Here is an 18,697-nt window from a genome sequence, read left to right as displayed (position 1 = left end):
AGCCACCACCTTCCTACTGCTGCTATTGCTATCCACGCCGTCCGAGGCGAAAATAAGCTGATGTCAGACAGCAGCACTGCTTCATATCTTTTCAGGTTAAAGCAGAATGATGTGCAACCAAGTGGTACTCGATTATGAGGACTGGCTTTGGGAAGAACGTTTAATAGTGATACAATTATCACTTTTTATGTGCACATTGGACAATGTTTGACATTACCACATGCTATAGATGCGTAGAAATATTTCTGATCGATAGGTGATACAATTATTGATATTGGCTCAGGGGCAGCTGAGTTATTAATGTTCAAAATCTTTCATAGTTTTGTTACATGTTCCATTTTCGGTTTTTGCGGTTTTCACTAAGTGTACCCCCATATAGATATGAAAGACGTAGTCCTACGTCAAAAATCATATTGCCAGACCTCGCTGTATGAAATTGTGTTTACACTCCTGATGGTGGTTAGCTCCAACCAGTATTATCCTCGGATTAAATCCTGATCACGAATGTCGAGCTGCTATGGTGTCGATTTCGATGTTAATCAATACGGTCCTTAACAAACATTTGGCACATCCTTCAATCAGGACCGGTATGAAATGTTGATCCAAGTTGAAGCTTACTGCCATGAGAGGGAAAGCGAATCACAGGTTACGTGCACTGCTACCATCTTTGCTGTTAGAGTTTAATTCAATCTTCTGTGACTGTTTTTTTAATTGGACCGGTAGAATGTCTAAAATTGTTTTTTTTTATTATTATTAATTCAGTTTTTGATATTTATCCACCATTAAATACATCCACGCATCTATAATAATAAGTTAAACTTCGCAACAATTTGTTTTAATAAATGTAAATTCATTGCTAAAGGCAATACATCTGGCACCGCTATTTCAATGATACTTTCACGATTGCTAGCAAAGCAATAAATTTGAAATGGTGTTCTTTGTGATAAATGTTGTCCACCAAGAGTTTTGCGAAGCAGTCGTTTTGAGTTTCGTGTATTCGATTGCGTTTAATTGTGCTATACTTCGAAGAACACAAGTTAGTAAATACAGTGAATGTGTTTTACCCAGGAAATTTTCGATTTAAAATCATGAAATTCATGTTTTAAATTTTCGTATTCATAATGTATGAATGTATGTGTAAACTAATGATGATGGTTGAATGATATTTAAAAAAAAATAAGAGCACAAAATTACTTACACTTTGTAGAACCTTAAATGCTGGGGACGGGACGGTCCACCAGAGCACCCGATTGAAGCGAAATGGATGGGTATAGGGAGAATGCCAACTCCCCGGGCTCTTCTTCCCACTCATTGGGACATCCTCCTGTTGAATGGAATGTTTTTTGATCGGTTGTATGATCCTGTTGTAGGAAGGAGATTCTCGTTTATCCCGTGGATCCGCGTGGGCGATATTGCCCACAGATTCACCCAAACCGTTTTCGGCCCTTTTGGCAGTACAATTATAGAATATTAAACTTGATCAAGTCAAACAGCGAGGATGGGTGCACGACGTTAGGCATACGGTCGTTAGGCATACGGACGTTAGGCATACGGACGTTAGGCATACGGACGTTAGGCATACGGACGTTAGGCATAATGTACGATAGGCATAATGGACGTTGGGCATAAAGGACGTTAGGCATAATGGACGTTAGGCATAATCTACCGGATGAATTCCAGAAGGATGATAATGGAGACCGTTTATTGATTGCTGACTTCGGTGACAATAATGAAAGAGCCTTAATTTTTGGAACTCATGAACGACGTCTTGGACAGGCAAAGTATTGGGTTACAGATGGTACGTTTGCCACAGTTCCTTGTTTGTTTCGGCAACTCGTCACTGTTCATGGAAGTATCGCTCCCTCACATCAGCAGACGGTTCCGCTAGTTTTCATTCTGATGACAACAAAATCAGAATCGTTGTATCGAAAAGTATGGCAGGAAATCCTGAGAGCAGCAGGTATGTTTTTTTGTTATTGAATGAAAAACCACAGAATTAACCATTCTTGATTTCATGAGCTGTTCTTTGGCATCATATTTTATTCAACCTTGGCTGTTTTTTTGTTATTGAATGAAAAATCACAGAATTCACCATTCTTTATTTCATGAGCTGTTCTTTGAGGAAAACCTTTTCTTCTTTGACTTTTGCAATATGTGTGTAAGAATATATTACAACAAATGTGTGATTTTTTTATTTCTAGATGCGATTGATTTCAAGATATAGTTCAAAACTAAGCTGAGTTTTCATTGTAAAATTACTTAACCACTATCGCTACTAATCATGGATCTAAGTAAATATGTAGATACGTCACTTATGATATGATAAATAATGGATTCTAAACTGTGCTTATTAAATAAACTATGTTTGTTTAACTTGTATCATTTTTTATTCAACGCTAAGCAGCAAGGTATTTTATGCCTAACGTCCATTATGCCTAACGTATATTATGCCTAACGTCCATTATGCCTAATGACTTTATGCCTAACGTCCATTATACCTAACGTCCGTATGCCTAACGTCCGTATGCCTAACATATTTATGCCTAATGGGGTACACTCAGCGAGGATAGTCCACAGTCTACCGACAGTTGTTTTGCTACAGTGAGTGGTAGTTCCATATCATCATCATTATCATCATCATCATAATGCAGTTGGAATGCTATTCAGGATAAGAATCGAAACGACTCTGAAATGCAGCACAACAGTCCAACCAGGATTCATTTTCAGTAAACTCAAAAAGTCATCTTTACGAGATGTACCAACCATCTCGCGTCCTTTAGAGGTATATCGACATCCCAAAATTGAAAGCCAGTTTCAGAACATATTTGACAAAACCTTCATCAAGCTCTACGACACCATATGAGCCGACAGACAAGGGATGACAATAGGTTCATCTTTCTCCCTAGCGTCTGAACACTGTCTGTCGTCGTCATCGCAGCCATCGTCATTGTTCCTCCGTGCTCAGAATCAACAAGCGATTTTCCTATCATCATCGCCGTCATCAGCCCCGAGATGTGCAAGTCCACCGAGACCGCACCGATATGGACACCTAATCCGAAGTAAGCCTGGCTCCCTTATTTTTATGAGCACACAAACATCATCGGGCAGTGATTTTACGCTGGCAAGGTCAACCCTAATCTAGTTGCAAACGGTCACCGGTATCCAGAATCGCCACCCAAGCACGTAATCTCAAACTAGAATCGGATTGTGCGTGTGTGACATCCTCTTGGGGATTTGCGTCCCACCTTCACATGTGAAATCTAGATAAGTATACGATGTGTTTCGGGGGTTTGTTCGGAAAAACAATCGTAAAAGTTTCCTCCCCTACTGAGACAGAGTAAAAGTTACTCGTTGTGACGCAAAGTGCAAAGTTGAAGATCTAGGAAGACGGTTTTCACTCACAACAATTATTGAACCGTGTTATGGGGTTTGGCTCACCGTCACGACGGGATTCCGGTATTAAAATATCAAAACCACCGGATTTATTATGCAAATCTCGGAGTCAACCCATCCTCGGAAGGAGAAAGGTTCACGGAGAGATTATCATCATAATTCCCAGCCTGGATTACTCCATCAAGAGTACATTTTACAACAAGCTAAGTGAAAAAGCTGCCAGATTTACCGGCTCCCACTAACAAGGTGCAGCAGCTAGATATTATCCGAACTTTCACGACTTTTTCCACCTCAGCTCTCGGCGCTCACCGACGCTTAGTCCGAAAATGCTCACCGTGTGCACCGAGTGAAACTTTTTAATCCTGTGAAAACACCTCATCGCTACTTTTTCGTCATTATTTTCAGTGCCTTCGAGCAGCATTCATGTGCATATAGCGAAAGCTGCTCCCCGGTGCTGAAAATAGGTGTCGGGTGCAGGGTTGATTCCGCTCACTTTGCTATAAAAAATGATTTCCAGAATTATCAAATCATTAGGTGATTTTTTATTCATGTAAGAATGTAAGAAGAGGTACACGCAAACCAAATTTATTACATTGAATGTTAGTTGCATTTCCTATCATCCTTCGCAGCAAATCATACAAGTTGACCATGCACTAGGCAAGTCATTTGATGAACTCAGTTAAATTCAATTGGCTTGAAAAGTTGAGTCTGGTTCAATATTTTTTCAATTCAAGTGAGTTGATCAAGTCAGTTGAATGGCATGGTTTACACGTTCAATTCGCGTTCAAGTCAGTTGAATTTAACTGACTTGATCAATTGCCCTGCCCTGTCTAAGCCCAGCTTAAGAGGCACTCAATATATCGTCGTTCATGGTATGAATTAATGTTGGTTTCCGGTTCAAAATCTTCCTAGCTTTAATTATCTGAATGTGTTTGACATCACTCCGCGTTCGTGTTAGTTTTCGTTACCCGTCCTCTTGTTGAGTTTGCATGTTGGGAAGTACATTCCACTGACAGATTGGGGAGACGTCTAGCGGCAAGTGACGGGACTGGCCAATGATGAGAAGTTCTCTCTCGTAGAGCTTTAAGGTATGCGCAGGCATGGAAAATCATTTGCATTCATTTCGTGCATTCATTTACATTAATTTGTCCCTAACTTTTTTCATCAACGAAATTCCACAAAATGATGTATTGAGTTTTTGTAGGCTTTGTTATTGGCTACAACTTTTGTAAACAACTCAAATCCGTATCTCTTATTCATGACGAACCAGAGCGAACAGAAGCCACTACTGTTTTTCAGTGAATGTATTTTACATTCACTGAAAAACAGTAACAAGTTCTGCCCGTTCTAGTTCGTGATGCATAAGAGATACAAATTTGAGTTATGACCAAAACTTGTAGTTAATAACAAAACCTACAAAAGCTCTTTATATCGCGGAATGCTGTTGATGAAAAAAGTTAGAGGTCTCTCACTTATACATTTTCCGGTTTCCAATTTTCTTGCATTGGACCGAAGCTCGGTATATCTCATGCTCCGTTCATGCGGTCTCCACTGACATCCTACAATGATGAATCCCTCATTATTGTAAGCAAATCTTACATCCCCCGGTTGGGTGTGGTAAAGTATATCAATTTCACTTTCAGAGAGCCACAATAAGCGATTTTATTATTCGTGAGCGCTCACTCTGAGTGAACGCTCACAAATCTTTAAATCACTGATTGTGACAAACCCAAACTTCACAACCTACTTTCAAGTAAAAAATAAAATTACAACATCTAATGATTTCATAATTCCGAAAACGATTTTTAATAGCGCAGTGAGCGGAATCAACCCTGGTCGATTGGAGATTCAACAACTTCATGCGTGGTTGTGGTTATATGTTTCCTCGTTAAGGTACCTCTTTGTTCCTTTCCATGTCGGTCATAAACCGACACTTGAATGTTGGCTCCTGTTCGACTCGACTTATAAACACTGTTGATGATGGGAGTATTTTTTTTTCTTTACTACAAAGCTTGCAACCCAGCTTTTGTGTACCACACGGGTAATGATGTTATTCATCAACTTCTACTATGTTTCGGATTATAAGTGTGTATGAAGATTATGATTCGTTTGATGAAAGGATGAAATGGTAAAAAAATGCAGCCACGAATGTAATCCTTTTGATAAATATTCAAATTTGAACCGCTCACCGTTAATTTGACAAGGACTACTTGTTATTTTTATTCATCGTTTCGGTTGTCGTTTTATTGTGCTTAGTGGATATATATCGACGAAAACAGTGGTACCGGGTATCCTTCTTCGTCAAAGGAAGAGGCTTAAAAGTTTTGCGGAAGTAGAGCAGGTTTCCGGCTATGAATAATATTGTCCCATTGATCCCGACAGTGGTTGTGCATATTTCCAGATTCTAGGAATTTGATGTGACGCTGCCGGACGAAACATTCAACATCTCAAGAAACTCGTTTTTCCAGGATCTAAACCCTAATAAAAAATAACCATAAACGAACGATAACCCAAATCATTGAACTATTCCACAAATGGTTTGGATGATACCCAGAACACGTCGTTAAGCAAATTAACCATACATTTTTTATTAGGGAAGACTATCGTTTACTACGTCAAAGCAACCCCGTATGGATTTTGTTCACGTGAGAACTTTTTATCATTGCACTAGTTAACAAATAAAAGTAAAAAAAAAAAATAACTTCAATGCTTGACCTTTAATCCAAAACTGCAATCAGAAAAAATCTCAGTTGGGTAGTTTTCTAGATATAGCTAAAAACGATATTTCACTTAAAAAAAAACTTTATTTTCTAAAATACAAATATCTCCGGCTGTAATTCAGTTATGTCAATCCAGCTTTCCATGCTCGGGAATGGCGGCCTGTTTGTATGAATAAATGTATCCTTCACTGTGCTATTTAACACTATCTGGATGTTCGGATTTTGACCACTCCCTTTCTCTCTCTCAGGAATAGAAGAAAATGAAACAACATGCGCCCTCCAGTTAGTCAAAAAGCACAGTGAAGGAAACATTTATTCATACAAACAGGCCGCCACTACCGAGCATGGAAAGCTGAATTATTTTAACGCCAAATTAAAGATGAGTAAATTTGCTTTCGATCAATTTGGCATAGAATTTTTAGTAAGATTAGTGATATTGTAGTAAATTAATATTTTTTTTATTTAATTTTTTTGCACATCAAGAAAATAATGCTTATGTTTTTAAGCAAGGTATTTTTTTTGTAGTGGTTCTGCCAACAATACCACTAATCGAAAACAAATTTTCTTACCATTAATTCGGCGTTCAAATAATTTATATAGCTTTATTACAGTCAGAGATATTTGTATTTTAGTAAACAAACTGTTTTGAGTAAAATTTCATTGAACAGAACATCACAGAAATCGACAGAACAAAACAGCTTACTCTTACACACTTAATTCAACAGTAAACAACCGACTTTTATTTCAATGGCGAACTTATCTTTTTCTATCTGTTTTGTTTTGTTTTCCTTATGTACTATCTCCACTATCATCTGTATTGTTTTGTACTTTCTACTATTACCACTCCAGCCAGCGGTGCCAGATATACAGATATGTCTGTATTTATACAGATATTTGAAGTATCGTACAGATCTTATACAGACTACAGACATTATACAGATATTTGAAACTTAATACAGATTTTGTACAGATTTTTACCAATTCGTTCCAGCTTCAAGCAATTATGGACTAGAAACCACACACTGGTTGTCATCAGAGCAGGTGGTGAAACGGATGTTAGAAAGACTTCCAGCTCTTAGAGTATACTTAAATTACTCTAATTCGAATGTGGACTTGATGCCAAGAAGATGAAAGAAATCAGCGGTATCTTGGAGAACCCCATGACGGAGCTTTGCTTGAGGTTTTTGGAATTTTTTCTACCAAAAGTTAACAAACTAAACCGCTTGTTCCTATCGGAAGCGCCTCAAATATTCCGACTCAATTCTGAGCTAGTTCGTTTGCTCAAGGAAATCCTCGATAATTTCATGAGACCAGACTACATTGCGAAGCTTGAAGACCTGGGTTCGTTAATTTTGCAACCCAGAAACTACTGTGGAAAAGGTTTATATGGGTACTGGCGTACAAAAACATTTGGATGATGCTTTGTCATCCAATAGCATCAAGCTTGAGGATGTTCATCACTTCAGAACAATGACGATGAACTTCTACATAACGGTTGTAAATCAAATCGGGAAAAATATCATTATGGATGATATGATTCTCTTAAACCATTGCCAGGTTTTTGAGGCAGGGCATTGACCCAAAAAATCTCAAAAATAAAACGCACCCCTCAATGTGCCCAGTTTTGCGGATGTTCCCAAATGTTATCAACGAATTCGAAATGCAAATGGTAGACGACGAATTCCACGAGGTGAGAAACATGGATTTGCCAATGGATACTAATTGTGATGATCAGTATTGGAAAAGTTCGCGATATTTCACGAAGTTCACCAAGGGAAAAGTTCGCGAGTCATAGTGAGTTTTCGCGAACTTTTCCATCACTGGTGATGATGGTGTTGAATTTTGGGGAGTGGTACTGGCCACCAAACGGGTGAATGGAGAAATCGCTTTTCCTTTTCTCAGACGAATTGTGCCAACCCTACTGGCATTGCCACACTCCTCAGCGGTAGTTGGATGTTTTCGTCGATCACCCTTAACAAAACTAAACTGCGTAACAGGATGGATGCAGCTATGATGCAGGGAATCCTAGCGTCCAAGGAATATGGAAAAGCCATCAAAATAAAATAGAAATCACTGAAATCATCAAAACAGCTTTTCGACTATTTTCAACCCTAAAATGTAGGGTAAATGTTGGCTTCGGCACCCATTGACTGTTATCGGCAACCAAAATTTAAACGTTAATTTCACTATGTTTTCCCATCAACGCACTTCCCTGAATGTGTCCAAACGATTGTTTAGCCTTTCAGCTTCAATCTGATTATATTTGAACGATCGAGCAATCCAGTAATGCTACATTTTTCTTCAAATAAAACATACGCACTACAAAATGAGGTTGATTTCGAGTTGCCGATAATAGAACAGCTGGTTAACACGCAGTTCTAATGGGAAGGTTGCCGAAGAAAAAGAAACTGCCGACAATAGTCACACTCACCTGAGAAGTTTGGAGCGTTGTAAAAACGCTTTCAAAACGTTTTGAAAAATTCTGTCGATTGGAATGGATAGAGAAGCAAGCAGCAGATGAATGTAAACAAACAGACACATCATATATGTGCGTGACGCTGAGAAAATGCTAGTAGAAGTGCAGACGCTGCTTAGATTGACGAGAATACGTAAATTCCCCTATGATAAGACTAAATAATAAAATCGGTTCGGCAAGTTTTGATCATTTCTCATTTATTTTTATTTGAAATAATAGATTTTCCCTTCTTCTAGCCTTACCCACATGCCTATGTTTCATTTTTACGTTGTCACTTGATTCCGATGGTTTGGTACATGGACCTTGAACGGAATTTTTATTTATTTTTTAATCTCGTGATTTTAAACACTAAAATGCTTCTTAAGTTTTTCGTATTTTTTGCACTAAGAATAAAAATTTAAAAAACGCAAAAATGCACTTTTTTAGTTTTAAAAGTGCTTATTTGTTTAGTGTAGTGTGTGGCGAGCAATTTTATAGCCAAAATACATGTGGCAAATACGAAATCTGCAATGCGGTGATTTTACTAGAATACAGACAAATACAGACATATTTTTTCACACTCATACAGACTTTTGAAAAAATCATCTGGCATCCCTGACTCCAGCGTGCGAACTGTCATGCTGCAGCTATGCTCGTTAACTAGGGGTGTCCAAGCGGCGTCTCAACACCCCGGCCCGTAACAATCGGCATTCTCGGATTTACCTTACCTCCAGCGCCGCTAGGCTCACCACGCTCCGTCTCTGCACCTTTGCATTAGCGGTCCTCACGTCCGCCTGTCGAACTCGTCCATCCGAGCCCTTCATCACCGTCTCAACGATACCTCGTCTCCATGTCTTCCGATTCGTCCCGTCGACTACGAACACTAGGTCACCTTCCTTCAACGGTGGTTGATCGTCGAACCATGTCGACCGTCGGTTGATCGTCGGAAGGTACTCCTTGCTCCATCTTTCCCACGTTCGGTCTGCAAGAAACTGCGAGCGCTTCTGCGGTATCCGTTCCGTCCACCTTCAAGTCTGCACCAGACACCGTTCGAGGAACAAATGGCGGATCTTGATCAGGAGTTAGCAGCGCTTTCGGCCGTCAAAAAGCCCGTAGTAAATAAAGTAGTCCGAAACGAGATGCGAGCGGGACCTAGCGGAAATACAACAAAAACCAGTTGAAGCTGAGTAAGGAGAACGTGAAGAAGCTACTCGATGTCGACGAATACACCGACGAAGAAACTGACGATGAGGACGATCAAGACGACGACGAATCCGATGTTACAAGCCTATCCGAAGCATCCCTGGAAGAGGAAATCGTGAAGCCGCAAAAGTTTAAGAGGATCGGACCGACAAAAGCCCAGCTGGCTGAGAGAAAGGGATTAACGTACAAACTTCCTAAATTCTCGGGCAATCCAGCGCAATGGCCATTGTTTCACCCGGCCTACAAAGCATCCAACGATGCATGTGATTACATGAACCACGAGAACCTAATGCGATTGCAGGAAGCCCTTGAAGGTGACGCCCTCGAGCTGGTATCTGGTCAGCTGCTGCTTCTTCCAGAATCTATTCCGAAGGTCATCGAGACAAAGTTAACCAGCTGGAACCTCCAAAAGCGGATAACCTGCGGAGCTTTGTCCCATTTTGAAACACTGTGGAGCAACTCTGCGGACCTCTGGAGGCCGCTTCTGATAAAATCTCTGGTTGCCAAACTACCCGATCGGGAAAAGCGTGAATGGTTTCACTACTGGAGAGGCAAGAAGGAACCAACGCTACGAACGCTAACGGATTTCCTGATGGACATCGTGTCGGACGCTTGCGAGGCCAATGTCGATATCGTCCTGGAAGAAGACGCCGAAGGAGAAATGTGCGCTGTACTGCCACAACGAAGCCAATAGTCCAGGTCCCAGTTCGAATGACCGGAAAAGATTGAAGCCACACAATCAATGTAACAGTACGGAACACCGTCTTTGGCACTGCGTGGATTTCAGGAAGCTTCGGTATGCGGACCGGATGAAGGTAGTAGTTCGCGACAAACTATGCAACGTGTGCCTCAATGATCATGGAGGGCAGTGCAAGTTTAAAATCCGCTGTAACGTTGGCGATTGCAGGGAGTTTCACAATCCGCTGATGCATCCAGTGAGAAACGCTGTTGGAATGAGCGCACATATTCGTCCAACTGCACGGTCATGTTCCGTATGGTTCCGGTACAGCTCCACTGTGGTGAAAAATCGATCACGGTGCTAGCGTTTCTAGACGAGGGTGCCTCCGTCACATTGGTAGAGAAGAAACTAGCTGACAAGTTGGTTCGAGAGTCTGTTGCAATCATCCTTACCCCTATATTCATCACATTGATGTGAGCAACGACGAAATGCTTGATTTAGGTCCGCGTGAGCAGCGTTGCCAGATCATTTTCAGAAAAATCTACATCAGTCAAAATATAAAATCTGGTAAATCTGGAATGCTCCACAAAATCCTGTTTTTAACATAAATCTATTGAAATCAAAGTGATGTGCCAATCTCCCGTAAAAATCGGTCAGCATGATCATCTGAAAATTTATTTAAAGTACTAGAATGATTATAAATTACATATTACAAATATATTACACATAAATTATATAAAGCAAATAACTTGTTAGCATTGTTAAATCATAAAAATGTTGAAAAGTATTGACACAGTGTGCTCAAAAAAGTTTAAATATCCATTACGCAACAGTTCAAAAATTGAATTATATTTGGGCAACATGCTGCAGAAAATATTTTTAGAATTGTTTTTTAAACTGTAATTTAAAAAAAATTAATGAAAAGCAAAGAATTCAGCAAATTTTATGGGATAGATTTTTTTAACTAATAGTCAATGTAGTCCTTACTATTTGATGCAGTACCAGAATATATAGATTGTATTAGTTCTAAACAATTCTAATATTACTCTGAGGTTGATCATATTTACAATTTAATTATTGACACAATACAACACACAACTCCCTATATACCTGTAAGCAATTTTATGTTGAAGCAAAATTTACCTGGCTGAAGTGGGAATCAAAGCCTAACATCGTGGTACTCACAAAAAGTTTACCTAAACTACGGGTAACTCCGCTATTCGCATGACCATTACGAATAATTTTAGACCAAAGAATAATGTTATAATATTACTAAAATGAAAGTCTTATAGCGTCAGGATCTTGAAATGATTATAAATTCCGGAATTTCTATTTTTCCTGGGTCCCAGATCATGAACATTTTTGTTGGTCTGAATTTACTGGGAACTCTTCGCAGCATATTTTCTCCCTTTTTTTGAGTTCCATTTGAATGATCCTAGAATTTCACCATACTTATTTTCTGGATTCCCCTAAAATAATCTTGATAATATCCAAACTTAACCAGTAACATTCTAAGAGTTCATAGCATTACTTCTTGTAATCTATTATAAATTACTCTCCAATTCCACAATTCCCTCAAACTGCTAATTAGTTCCGAGAATTGGCATAATTTTGTGTCCAATTTTTCCTATGAAATTCTTAAAATATTCTTAATAATTTCCTTGGTGCACTCTTCAGAATGACCGACACACTCTTCTCATAATTCCCTTTAAACAGCTTTGTAGGTAAGGTCAGAATTATTTTAAATTCATCTTCAGTATACCCTAAGTACTCAAGTACTTTGCCAAAATGGCCATGAAAGTCTCCCAAAAATTGCACATAATTCCATTAAAATGTCACCACACCACACTCAGTGGACCAGTAGGGAAATTTTCAGGTTGTGAAAATTTGCACCGGCTGGAGCGCGAATCGAACCCTCACTTCGTGGCACTCACAATACGCCTGAACGACCACGAAGTCCAAAAAGATGGATGGAACACTACTCAGAATTAGCTTGAAGTTCTCCTTTGATTTCACTAGGAATTCGCCTCACACTTCACTGTGAACAATTTTCAGAATTACCTTAAAATTTCAATAATGTCCAACGTTGATGGCCTTTAATAATTAAATGAGTAAGTTTGGATTTTTTTTAGAGGGTAAATCAATTGCAGTGATATTTTAAAAGCAACATGTTTAAACAATCTGGGGAAAATCTTTAACATATTTAAAAAATCTGGAAATATACGTGGTATGTCTGTGTATCTGGCAATACGACTAAAAATCTGGAAAATCCAGATAAATCTGGAATACTGGCAACGCTGCCCGTGAGTCAAAATGATGGCGGACACCGATTTCGATATCTACACGTCATTTCGGATCGATAAATTGCCATACTGTAGGGTATTCGACAGTTTTTATGAAATCAATGGCTGTCAACTTGGATTTCAACATGGCAGCGGACATCGATTTTCGAAGTCTACATTTAATCCCCGTGCCAATAATCCATGTGCCAATCAGTGTCTGTTTTTATCATTCACCATCACACGCAAGGAGAAGCGCTTCATCCCAGTGTAGATGAATTACGTTCATTTTGAATATCTTCGCTGTGACGTACGAGAGAAACGAACAAATCAGGCATAACATTTGATAACGGCACAAAAGCATTTGTAAACAAACTTTCTAAGGCCCTTTACACGCGAACCAAAGTACGCCCACGCAAACCAATAACATCATCGGATAGGGGCAACTATCACCTTTCCGAAAGTGGCATTGCTTTGTGTGGGTGTACTTTGGTTCGCATTACATAACATATATGGAACTCGATCATCAAAAATCGACCCCATTTCAGTGATTTCAAGTGGTATATTTAGTAGGACATCGATCTGTCAAACTGATTATACCAGTTGTAAAATGAGAAAGGAGATCAAGGGGGTAGTCAATATTATTAAAATAATTCTAACAAGGTTCATGGTTCTATGGCATCTTATTTATCACTATTGAATTCTTTGTATTGCCTTAGTCATTTACGTTCTTTATTTGTAATTATAAAACTAGCTTTAACAAATGCATCATCTTGCTTCACACAGCATAACATAAATTAACGTTTGCATAAAAAGTTGTTTCTTTAAATTTTTGTGGGTTATTTTTTTCAATTTTCTTTCTCTATGATAAACTTAGATAACAAATGTATCCACATTTTTTTTTTATTAAATAGCTGTGGTGGAACTTCTTCTTCTTGGAATTAATTTGTAAAACAGACATAAATCGTTGATATTGTGTTTTGAGCTGACTTTGCATCTTTCCATTCGCAAGAATTTAGCCAGAAGGACAAATGAAATCGAGCGCCTATCGATACATCCAAGGTTTCAACCCTCGCTATGTTTCTCAATTGTGTACAATTGAATGTTTCTGCTCAAATCCCTACATAAAGATCTACTGACTTGTTATCTACTATATTACTGGTTTACAACGTGCTTGATTGACTTCTGAACGACTTGAAAACACGCGTTAATAAATCCGTTGATAAGCCCCTGTGCCCTAAAGCTAGTCTAAACAAGAACGGCCGTATTACCTTGACAAGTCGCCTTTTCGGTCACTCTGTAAATCTTTACTTTTATGGTCAAATGCGAACGTCAGTCTGTGCGAGAAACATATTAGACATTTCCTTAACCTTTCACTCCAGTGAAAAATTCAATCCTAATCTTTGCATGAAGAAACAGTGGCGCTGGTACCATGGTGGAGTGAAGAGGTAAGACAAAATCCACTAAATTTCAAGCACAGATTGACAGATGGGATTTTATCATAGGAGTAAAGAGTTACAGAGCCGCCCTCAACGTCAATGCTTACTCAAATTTAGGTGGAATGCTCCCAGATCGGTCACAACGGAACCTACTCAAAAATGGTTAAACTATGTTGGGAGTGACATGTTGACAAATGTACAACATTGACATAGATCCGACCGACGTTTTTCAATTATTAACCTGTCACTCCTAACACAGTTTACCAATTTTTTTATAGTTTCAGTTTTGACCGATCAGGGTGGATTTTGATCAAATTTGGGTAATTTTCAGCGTGTACTGAGCATGTAACCAAATATCTGCTAATCTTTCATAAGGGCCAATGTCACAAACGTAAACACTGACTCTTCCACGAATTTCTTGAGAAGGAAAACTCGCTCAAGTAAGCCACCACGATGGTTGTGTATAAGGAAAGTCCCCATAGCTGATACAATTGCTGGGTTACAAGGATTGGCTTTGAATTACAAGATATTTACGAAAGAAGCCATTGCTTACGTTTACGACATTGGCCCACATGAACGCTCAGTGTCGAATCACGAAAATTTAATTATGACAGATCGATGTCCGATTATACCGATGTGCGGTATAAGAGGTGAGGAGAAAGGAAACTAGTGGACTCTTTCGTTCTCGCGTCTTCTTACGCAGCAACAGACGTGACGTCACGTCTGCTGTTGCATAAGAACACCGTCAGAATGAAAGAGTCCACTAGTTTCCTTTTTCCTCACCTCTTATACCGCACATCGCGATTATACCAGTTATACTACTGAGGCAACACAAAAAAGGGGTCAACTTTTAGTCAGCAGTTTTTCATGAAGTTCCACATATGTTATGTGTTCGCGTGTAAAGGGCCTTAGAAAGTTTGTTTACAAATGCTTTTGTGCCGTTATCAAATGTTATGTCTGAAATGAGTTCTTGATACATCATCGAATTCACGTTTGTTGATATTCACCGCTTGATTATCCATCCCAAAATTGACAAAATCAGAAACGATCCTCAAAAGCAAAATAATCAAATTCATTTTGGGCAAAATGATAATTTTGAATATTGTCATCCCAAAAGCCTAAAACCTCGATATTATCATCAATACAGCAAGAGGCAATAATTTTCCATTGATCTGTGTATAAAAATGAAAATAATCACTCTGCATTTGATCCTCAAAATCATCCCCACCAAGATGAAGATGAATATTAATATTGACAACAGCACAGGCGATAAAGACCAACCAGCCACGAATCCACGAAACTAGAAACACTGGAATAAGAGACCAGCGGAGACAAAAAACATGAATTTGGCAACAAGATAAACATCAAAGCAATCCTGGCATTACTTGCATTTGTAACTGCTTGCAAGTGACTTCGCCAATGCACCGACGAGCGAGTTCATGAGTGCTTGTTAAACGATTTTAATACTCCTCCCTAATTGAAGCAAACCATTTGTAAACATTGCAGATTGGAACCGCTTTTGACAGTTCGATTGGAATCATAACAGTATCTCCGCTGGTCTCTTATTCCAGTGTTTCTACACGAAACCATCAAATTATCTTTGATACTCATAGGTTGCCTTGATCAATAAGAGAATGTTTTATGTCAACATTCAAATTCATGCAAGTAGTTGGTCTATCTGTTAAGGTTGTCTTCATTTTCAGCAAAGTTGAATGTAGAAGGAATTATTTTTATCAGCACTGCCTATTATTGTAAGGTACATTTTTTTTTCTAAAGCCAATGGCCGTCATCTTGGAGTCCAAAACATTCTTTGCTCGACTGTTGAGCTGTTCATTCCATATTTTTCGCTCGAGATCTCGTTTCGATTTTGTTTCGTTTTGTACTGTCGCGTTGCGCCGTGGAAGTGTTGCCACCTTCTCGCGTTCTGGCAACTTTACTTGAACTTGCAAACACGAAACAAATGGTGCGTAAACGTGCCAATGAGTCAGCAGCGGGCCCTTCTAAGAAGGTGCTAATCAAGCCCAGTGCGTCGCAGGATGACGCCGGAAAACGAGTACTGCAAACCAACCAGTATGCAGTACTCCCGGAAGAAAATGGCGATGGTGACGACGCTCCCATTGCAAGAAAAGAGCGAATTCCCCCGCTTTTCACGCCGGTGAAGGATGTTGCCAAGCTAGGTGCCGAACTGGCAAAACACAAGCTGCTGCCTCGCTTTAAGCTTTGCAGCATCGGTACCAAAATCATGTGCTCCAGCCTGGAGGAGTATAAACAAATAGGATGTTTCCTGAAGGAAAACAACGTGGACTTCTTCACGCATGATCTGCCATCGAGCAAGCCACTGAAGGTGGTTTTGCGTGGAATACCGTCGTTCGAGGCGGCTGCCGTGAAGTCCGAGCTGGAGCGGCTTGGGCTCCAACCTGAAGCCGTGTTCCAGATGAACCACCGTTCCATCAACAATACCAGCTTCCGTGACCAGTTGTTCCTGGTGCACTTCACGAAGGGATCCACCAGTCTTGCGGCTCTGAGATCCAAAATCCGGGACCTGTTACAGGTCATCATCAGTTGGGAGCATTACAAACCCCAACATCGTGATGTTACGCAGTGTACGAACTGCCTCTCCTATGGCCATGGCACCAAAAACTTCCATATGAAGACAAACTGCGGCAAGTGTGCTGGAACTCACTCAACTGCGTCCTGTGAGCAAGTTGATGACATAGAGCCAACGTGTGTCAACTGCGGTGGAAACCATCAAGCCTCCAATCGTGGATGTCCCAAGCGAGTGGAGTTCATTAATATCCGTCGGAAGGCTTCAATCAACAACCAGGTCGGTCGCCTCCGTAATCATCGTTCGCCTTCTGTACTCACGGAAGTCCAGTACCTAGCTCTCCAGTCCCGTCGACATGTTCCGAACCTAGCCCCGCTTCCGCTCAACAACCAACAAGCCAATCTTGCGAGTATAAAAATGGTTCCCAACAGTCGGGCAGTTCAGCATCGTCTCGCTGCTGCTGCGGCCCAGCCAATTCCAGGTTCATCCACTGCTCCTGGTTTATCATACGCTGGTGCTGTCTCAGGTGAACCTGTCGACGATTCTCCGTTCACCTCGGAGGAACTTGTGACGCTCGTGGCCGAGATCATCATCATCATGCAAGACTCGATCTGAACAGCTACATGCTGCCCTGTCCCTTGTCACTAAGTATGGACCGTGAAGCCATCAAAATCGTAAATTGGTCCTTGAAGAGCAAAAACATCGAGTTTGTTGACTTTCTCAACGAACGGCACATCGACATAGCCGTCATCACCGAGACTCACTTGAAGCCGAACTGAACGTCTTCCTTCCCGACTTCCGGTTCGTAAGACTTGACCGCACCAGCTCCGGGGGAGGGGGAGTGGCCATCGCTGCGAGACGGAATATCAGCTGCCGGCTACTACAAAGCTTCCAGCTGAACACTATCGAAGCCATTGGAGTTGAGGTGAGCACATCGCTTGATTCAATCACCATCATCGCGGTCTACTGCCCCAAGCAAACCAACATTAGGGGACGGCTCGGCCGCAGACCTCCGAAGAGACATCATCAAGCTAACACGACGGTGGCAAAATTTCGTCATCGCTGGCGACCTGAACGCCAAGCATCAAGCCTAGGGCAATAGTCGGCGAAATCAGAACGGCACAATATTATACAACGATCTGCAGCAAGCCCACTACAACATTCTGTGTCCGGACACTCCCATCCGGTTGAGTCGATCCGGAGCTCATGCCACCATCGACATCTTCATCAGCAACATTGGCGATAACATCTCCCAACCTATCGCCTACCAGGAACTGAGCTCGGACCACTATCCGGTGGTGGCCGAAGTAGGTTCCTCGGCCAATAGGTTTCAAGTTTCCCGGCGAAATTACCATCGTGTCAACTGACAGCAGTATCAGCGCTGTGTGGACACAGCAATCGATTACGACGTCCTACCGGAGTCGTACGAAGAAGTCGATCAGTGTCTGCATCCAGCATCCAGACAGGTGAGTCATACTCTGAACCTTGACAGCCCAACCAAAGATCTTATCAGGCTCCGTAACACCATTCGTAGGCAGTTTCAGCGTTCTGGGCTGCCCCACTTGAGGACCAATGTCAATAAGCTAACTAAAATTATCCAGGCCAGAATGGTGGAACTCAGAAATAATGATTTTGCCAACCAGATTCGCTCTCTCCCAGATTGTGCAAAACAATTTTGGAAGATGCTCAAAATTTTGAAAAATAAGTCGAGACCGAACCCTCCGCTTTCCTCTGTTGACCAGAACTTGGACCCATCACTTCTCATAACCCCAGTAGAAAAGGCCAATGCTCTTGGCCAACATTTTGTGATTTCACATAATCTTGGTCAAACCATGGTGAGCCCCCATTTGCCTGCCGTACTGGAGGCAATGACTAGAGTCGCTGACAACCCCGTAGTAGTGCATGATCATAGTAGAATATCGGCTGATGAGGTGATAGCAGCTATTAGAAGTACTAAAAACATGAAGGCTGCGGGTATGGATGG

At 40.6% G+C, this 18,697-nt stretch overlaps 1 protein-coding gene and 1 pseudogene across 1 annotated transcript in view; both read right to left on the bottom strand.

Annotated features, from left to right (window-relative positions):
* The window catches only part of LOC135697688 (tubulin beta-1 chain-like), a 29,555-nt pseudogene extending 20,163 nt beyond the window's left edge, over positions 1-9,392 (bottom strand).
* LOC135697634 (5-hydroxytryptamine receptor 2A-like) overlaps positions 1-18,697 on the bottom strand; it is a 388,901-nt gene that overhangs the window by 302,230 nt on the left and 67,974 nt on the right. The gene's annotated exons all lie outside the window — the stretch shown is intronic.

Source organism: Ochlerotatus camptorhynchus, unplaced genomic scaffold (assembly GCF_037179485.1).
Source record: "Ochlerotatus camptorhynchus isolate MF236.1 unplaced genomic scaffold, CSIRO-AGI_Acam_v1.1 ptg000077l, whole genome shotgun sequence".
Classification (NCBI taxonomy): domain Eukaryota; kingdom Metazoa; phylum Arthropoda; class Insecta; order Diptera; family Culicidae; genus Ochlerotatus; species Ochlerotatus camptorhynchus.
The sequence above is the reverse complement of the archived record's forward strand: the minus strand, read 5'-3'. Positions and strand labels throughout refer to the sequence as shown.